Consider the following 7,186-nt stretch of genomic DNA (forward strand, 5'->3'; position numbering starts at 1 on the left):
ATACATATCGAAATCATTACATTGCCTCAATGTGCAATGCACACTTCCCACCAACTCAGCCAAAGATCCATGGCAAGTATATCTATAACTTTTACATTTCCACTATGCCACCATTTTCGGATAAGTCACACTTGAGCTAGTGCATCCTTTTTTGTTGACCCAGTGTGCCACTTCTCGTACATGCTCTTTTGTAATATATATTTAGGCTTTGTGTCCAATGAAATAAACATAAGTGTTCTTGAACTTTCATTTTTTGTCCTTCATTGTGGACTTATCTAATGGCATTCAATTTTCTTGGGCTTTAACTACCATGAAACCAAAGAAGTCTGCCTTTTCAAATCTGTGTGCCACCATGACATTATTTATGCACTCCCAAAACAATACTTGGGAAGTCTTGCCTCCTCTTTCATCTTGCAAGTTGCAATAGTTAGAAGCTCCTGCAGCAGCAGCAGCAACAGGCAGGCTGCAACTAAAAGTCAATATGCTAAAAGAGGTAATATATAAATCTATCTTATTTTTCAAAAGCCATTATTTCTAACGACAAGCCATTGTTACTACCTTGGATCATAAACGGACAAGCCATTGTTACCCAATCCATGATGTGTCTAGTGTGGATAAATTAGATCCAAGCTCTTCTTAGATCACCATTCCTTGAATGCCTCATTCTATTGGTGAGTTCAACACCCGAGGCTAGTCCTTTAGTAGACATCTTGAAAAAAAAACAACGTTCAGTTTCATTCCCTTGACCTAGAAATCGGCTTCCACATGGAAGAAGCCATAATTGCAATCTCTCTTCAAACGTAGCAAGTCATCATAGCCAAATGATTACTTAGGTGGTCCTTGGCCAACGTGCGTGAGCTGTTGACCTTTGAAACCTACAAGAAAGGAAATTTTAATCACTTTGTATATATGGCCTTAACAAATGCTTCTCTAATTTAACTCACCACTTGTTCTCAACTAGCGAGCTAAGTTCTTCTAGCACATTATTGAATTCTTTATTGCCAAGCTCATGTCCTTGATATCCTTCTTGGACTAATGAAGTTAGCACCAACTCCTTGGCAACACACATTTGCACCTTCCTTGGACCGGCACCTGGATCAACTTTAATTACTCTTTGAACCATTACTTTAGTCTTTTCAAGCAATGCCTTTAATGTTCTGGCCTAGACACCATGTGAACGAATTTTGGTGTGTATTAGAAGCTGTGTTAGACGATCATCACTAGGCATGACATAATACACATAGCATACACAAGATACCTTGCAAGTAGCTGGCTTTGCAATAGTGACAATTGAGCTTTTCATCATTAATAGCTAGGACACCAACTTCACAAGTTTTCTTTATGCACCCTTTAAATCTAATGTCATTAGGGAAGCCATTGTTCAAATGGGATGTGGTGGTCAAACAATGTATTTCACCAATGCAATGGCTTATCCTACACACCCTTGGAAAGTTGATATTCGATGTAGCTGCCTTTGTCCACATGTGACCACCATACTTATGAACCATGCTTGCTCCAGAACCCATGGTGGCAGGAAACACAAATATTACATCCCCATCATAGAATCTAGGAAGCTCATTCACGTGAAACACCCGTGGTGTACGTCTCACCATCTTTGTCAAAGTGTTCTTCTTCTGCATGTTCAATGAGAATTCTATAGTGCTTTTTGATTTTAAGGATGAAAGTAATTCATGGTTGGGTAACTGGGTGTTTAGAGGCACTGCGTCTAATACAGATGTCTTCTATAGCACACTATCATCAGAATTTGTTGAACTTTCAATATTCACATAATTAGAGGTACCAATTGATGTATTGGATATTGAGCTTACACATACCTCATATGTAATAGAAATCGGGTCATCTTGAAGTGGAACAAGGGCAACACGTATCTCTTTATCCGCTGTGATTGTGATCACCTCTAAAGGGTAAGAGCTTTCAGCATCAACTACCCAAAAGAAAATCTATGATAGACGCCACAACAGGTTTGAATCAATATACAAAAGAGGGTAAGAGCTTTCAGCATCAACTCCCCAAAAGGACAAACCCCACACCTGCACTTGTGTGGAGAAGGAAGCAAATTCAACAACCTGAGTTGAGAATGACTCAAGCAACAACAATACCCACAATAAATACAGAATTGAACAATATGTGAAGGAAAAAGCAAGGGTGTCCCCAATATAAGCAATACACAACAAGACACCACAACAAAAATATTTAATTGGGTGGAAGGAACACTAAAAAACGCCCAATTAGAATTAAAAAGATTCCATCAAAAAATGCCTAGAAGCACCAGAGAAAACCTTTGGTTTCCATGGTAAAATTAAAAGAAAAAAGAAAAGCAATGCATCATCATGTGCATGGGGGTGTGTTTGAGCACAAAAATTTGATTTTATAAACTTCACGTGAAACAGTAGAAAAATACTTCACGCCGTGAAGTACCCAAAATGTTTCACGACGTGAACTATTTTTGATGTTTCACGCCGTGAAGAACCCCAAACTATTTCACGACGTGAACCTTTTTTAGTGTTTCACGCCGTGAAAAAGTGCAAAGAAGTTCACGCCGTGAAACGGTAAGAACTGCAGAACCAATCACATCACTCTGTAGTGCCACAGTAAGGAGTGCCTCCATCTATTGGAAGATGCAGAAGTAAAGATAAGCTAGAAAAAGTCAGCCTCGGTAAAATGGCTACAATGCTACGTAGAGGGATTGACACAGGCCTCTGCGCAGAATACCTCTGTACATATGAAAAGCAGAAAAAGAGAGGAAAAATCACAAAGGTAGATGGTACCACGGAAGAGCTGCTTATAACAGAGAAGACCTCATCAGAGACGCTTTACAGCTCCCCGCAGTCAAGGCCCACAGACACACAATAGATACAATGCCCATCAAGGAGATACTAAAGAGAGATTCTTATAACTCCAATGGGGCAGAGTACAAGAACATCAAGGATGAAGCCACGGAGAAAGCTTGTAGAGCAATGTCGTTGATGATGCAAATCAAACCAGTTTGACAGGTATAATAGGGTCAGCCTTAACAGGATTGCCAAAGCTCATGAAGAGAAGGACGATTGGGCCTTTTTTATGCACAAAGAAATGAAAATTATCTCAAGGCACATCAGTCCAAAGTCAGCAACCCATACCTGTTAACACAAATACTTAACCATATGGCACAGCGGCTAGTGAAAGATGCAGCAGAGGAAAGCCTATCGCTAGCCCTAATCCCCAGTCAACCTACCAAATCTACTGGAAGGGTGGATGAAGGACAAGCAGTGTTAATGGAGACAGAACAACTCATAAAGTCAATCAAGAAATCTCGAAAGAAGAAGACTGACAAAAGGATGAGAGAGATACTCGTGGATGTCACCACAGAATCTCAGCAATTGGAAGCGGGTGTGGCATCAGAGATCAAGACATACCAAGAGGCTCTCCAAGAAAAACTACAAAGCCCTACTATATGCAAGAACAACACCAATAGCTCTCCCCTACAATGAGCCCTTCACAACAACTAATATTCAAAGACCTCTCCCCGCTCAAGAATTCACAACTAGCGGAGATACACACAGAGGAAGCTGAAGAGCAAACACAGAAAGATCATACCTTGGAAGGACCAGCACACGAGGATGCATCAGTTGCACAACAAGAATCGGAGAAGCCAGCAGAATCTAGTACCAACTAGGAATAGGAACAGAAGGTATGGCATTGCCATTTGTTGACAACACACATGCTGCATAATAGGAACGCCAGCCTATGGAAGCAGCTAGAAGAGGCCAATGCACGAATACAAATTGTGAAAGATACTTTGGCAGCAGCGGAGGAAACTCATAAAGAAGTAATCATAAAGAGTTTACAGCCTGCTATAGAAGAATAGGAAACACGATACATTGCATTGGAGAGCAATAACTTAGTTTTGAGTCAAACCTACAAAAAATAAATGAGAATACTAACTTGAATGCAAGGCTGGAGCATGAAAAGGAGCAGATACAAAAGGAGATAGCTCACACACAGGGCTTAATAACTAGGCATGTGCCAAGGAAATGCAAGAGTACTAGGAGAGCGCAAAGCGTAATGAGGATATGCTTGGATAACAAATAGAGCTCCTCACAGCCAACCCCAAAGAAGAACAAGAAAGAGTACAAGGACTGCAACAGGAACGAGAGCACGTTAACAAAGCACATGCGAAAAAACTCAAGACTCTCAATGAAATAATCATCACCAACCAAACGGAGGCGCAAAGAAGCCAAGAGACATTATCACAACTAGAAAACCAATTACAAGATGCACAAAGACTGGTAACACAATAGGTAACTCAAATTATTGAAGCCAATCAAAGAGAAGCTACTGCCAGAAGAGCACAAGAAGTGGCAACAAGAAGATTTGAAGCGCTGGATGCGGATGATCAGAGAAATAGCCATTTCTACAGAGCTCAGCAACGCTGATATCCACATGCAAGAACTGGCTTGCCAACTGGCCACACAGGAAAGGAGCCAAAGGCTGGAGCCCACAGATGACTTATGTACCCTCCTTGAGCGCGCCTCGGAATTGGGACAATTGCCAGTAACTCCTTGGGCCCCTTCTCAAACTCTTACCTTGTTTTTGTCTACACTAACACTCTCATTACTTCAATATGACATTAACTTAGCTGACGATATAGGTTTAGGAGAATTAACCCTTATTAAACAAAATATCGAGCGAGATGTTGACCCAACCATCATTATGGGCATTTTGAGGAGGGATCTGATATTAACTAACCCACAAGATATCTTCTTTTATCCTTTGCACCTCAACCTCAATATTAAAAATGATAGCGTGCAGAAAAACTGAGGAGAAAATAGTGTTACCTCCTTGAACACCAGAAGTCAGAGAGTGAGTTATACTCCTAGATCCTCCTCTATTAGGGTTCACAAAATGCCAAGGATAGAGGGTAATTGATGGTACCGTTTGTTGAACCTGTGCCACATAAGAAGATACCCAAGCAGAGTTAGGAACATACGTACTAATAGGCACATACGAATGCGGTCATCACCGACAGAGATGATGATGGATCTCCGAATGATCGAGGAGGTACATGTCCTTCCTAGGAAAGAGTCCCGTACCGAAGTCCAGTTTGTCGGCTAGAATGAGAAGCAGAGCTCTCGAGTTGAGGTTGAATACCTTGGTCCAATACTGGCACACTCGCTGAAAGATCCCTGTCCCCACCGCGCAGCAACAAATTCAGGGGTGCTAGTAGCAGAAGTAGCACTTCTTACACGGGGCAGGGTCCCTCACTCGGGGCCTCGCCCACGGATATCCGGACAAGAGACTAATCCATCGGTTCTTCCAAAACCGAACCCACAAAAACTTCCCTCGCCCGGAAAGCACAGGGGATTCCTCCAGGATAATTTTTCTCTAACGTAGTCAAAAGCCTTAACTAATTGAACTGATCTGACAAAACCCGTAAGTCCCATAGTCAGATCAAGGAAAAGATTACACTTGGATCATAGAGACCAACGCTTTTTTCCTTACTGAGAGGCACAGCCATTGATTCTTTTCCATGGAACAATTTTTGTCCGGGATTTACTTCATCTATCGTACCATAATAGAATTGAGTCTCAATTTAGGGATCCATCAGTCCAGCCTAACCCTAGTCCCATGGGTTAGCCAACTGTCCAACCACTGAAGTGATGGGATCCAATTAGGAATTTGGTTAGGTTTTGTCTAGGGTACCAGGGAAAAGAGTTCCTAGGCCCCCTAGACGGATATTCATGCAAACTTAAAACTAGTCACACCACTTACACACCCAATATGAAATTGCCTTTTTCACAGATTCAACTATCTTTAAAACAATCATTTAATGAAATCATAGTGTCACTGATCATAATCCTCAAAGTCTCCGGTTGAATCCTTATTTCCAAACATTCCTTCATTGGTGTACCTATGGCATCATTGGCAACCAGAACGCTCACCACCTGTCCACTCAAGGGCCTTTCGATGGTTCCTAGCCTCGGCAATATATTCACATATCAAAATGGAATCTCCGTTGAAGATCAGCAAGACCAACCAACATATCCATATAAAAGAACCATGGACTCATCCGTTGAGGACCAGCAAGGTCAATCAACCAGATCCATGCCCGAATTCAGAAACTTCAACTCTTACTCCTTGTTGTTCTGATATCTTCCACGACGCACGTGTGGGTGTCTTTAGCAAGCGACCCAGAGCCGGAGCACCGTATGGTCAGCACTCTCTAGGATCCTTCGCAGGTGACCTAGCACTTCACTCATAGGCCGCTTCCTTGGTCCCTCATCCACCGTGCCAGAAGCTCACCATTTTAATCGAACCGAGGCTGGTCAAGACCTCGTCCGACCTTGCTACGCGAGACGTCCTCCATTAACTCTCCGTCAGCAGCAGCTGTTGCAACTTTATCAGATTAGGTCTCCACGACCTCATTCACAAGATGGTCAAAATGCTTCCCCAGCATTCTTGACATAAAACAATCATTTAAAAACAGGTCATAAATACAGTTTCTATAGCGAACTCTCATCTTTCCACATTGTTAACACCACATCAATCCTCATTTATTTCATTTGTATTCCCATTCTCATCAAATCATAATCATTCACATCACATATCACATCTATCCCAATTTACATCACATCTCATTCATTCACATCCGATTTCACATCACATCACATCAATTTACGTCTATCACATTCATTTACATCACATCCATTTACACCTATCATATCACATTCATTCATATCCATCACATTCGTTCATTCATACCCACCACATACATTCTCATAACCATCCCATCACATACATTCTATCCACATTATATCACATCACTTCTATCCACATCATATCTCATTTATACATCCATCCAATCATTCACCTGTACGACTACCCACATCTATTCATACATTCATATCTATCACTTCATATCCACATATATTCATGTCACATCACATCTCTTTTCATTACATCACATTCATTCGCATACACATCCACATCACATTCTTTCACATACATTCACATCCATTCTTTCACATACATCCACTCACATCCCATATCATTCATTTACATCCTGATTCACATGACATCACGTCTCATCTATTCATTCACATTTATCTGATTCATACCACATCTCATCACATCTATTCACCTCACATCTCTTCACCTCTATTCACATCACATCCATCCAACATTC

Source organism: Cibotium barometz, chromosome 35 (assembly GCF_041138505.1).
Source record: "Cibotium barometz isolate CiBa-2024 chromosome 35, ASM4113850v1, whole genome shotgun sequence".
NCBI classification, from domain to species: domain Eukaryota; kingdom Viridiplantae; phylum Streptophyta; class Polypodiopsida; order Cyatheales; family Cibotiaceae; genus Cibotium; species Cibotium barometz.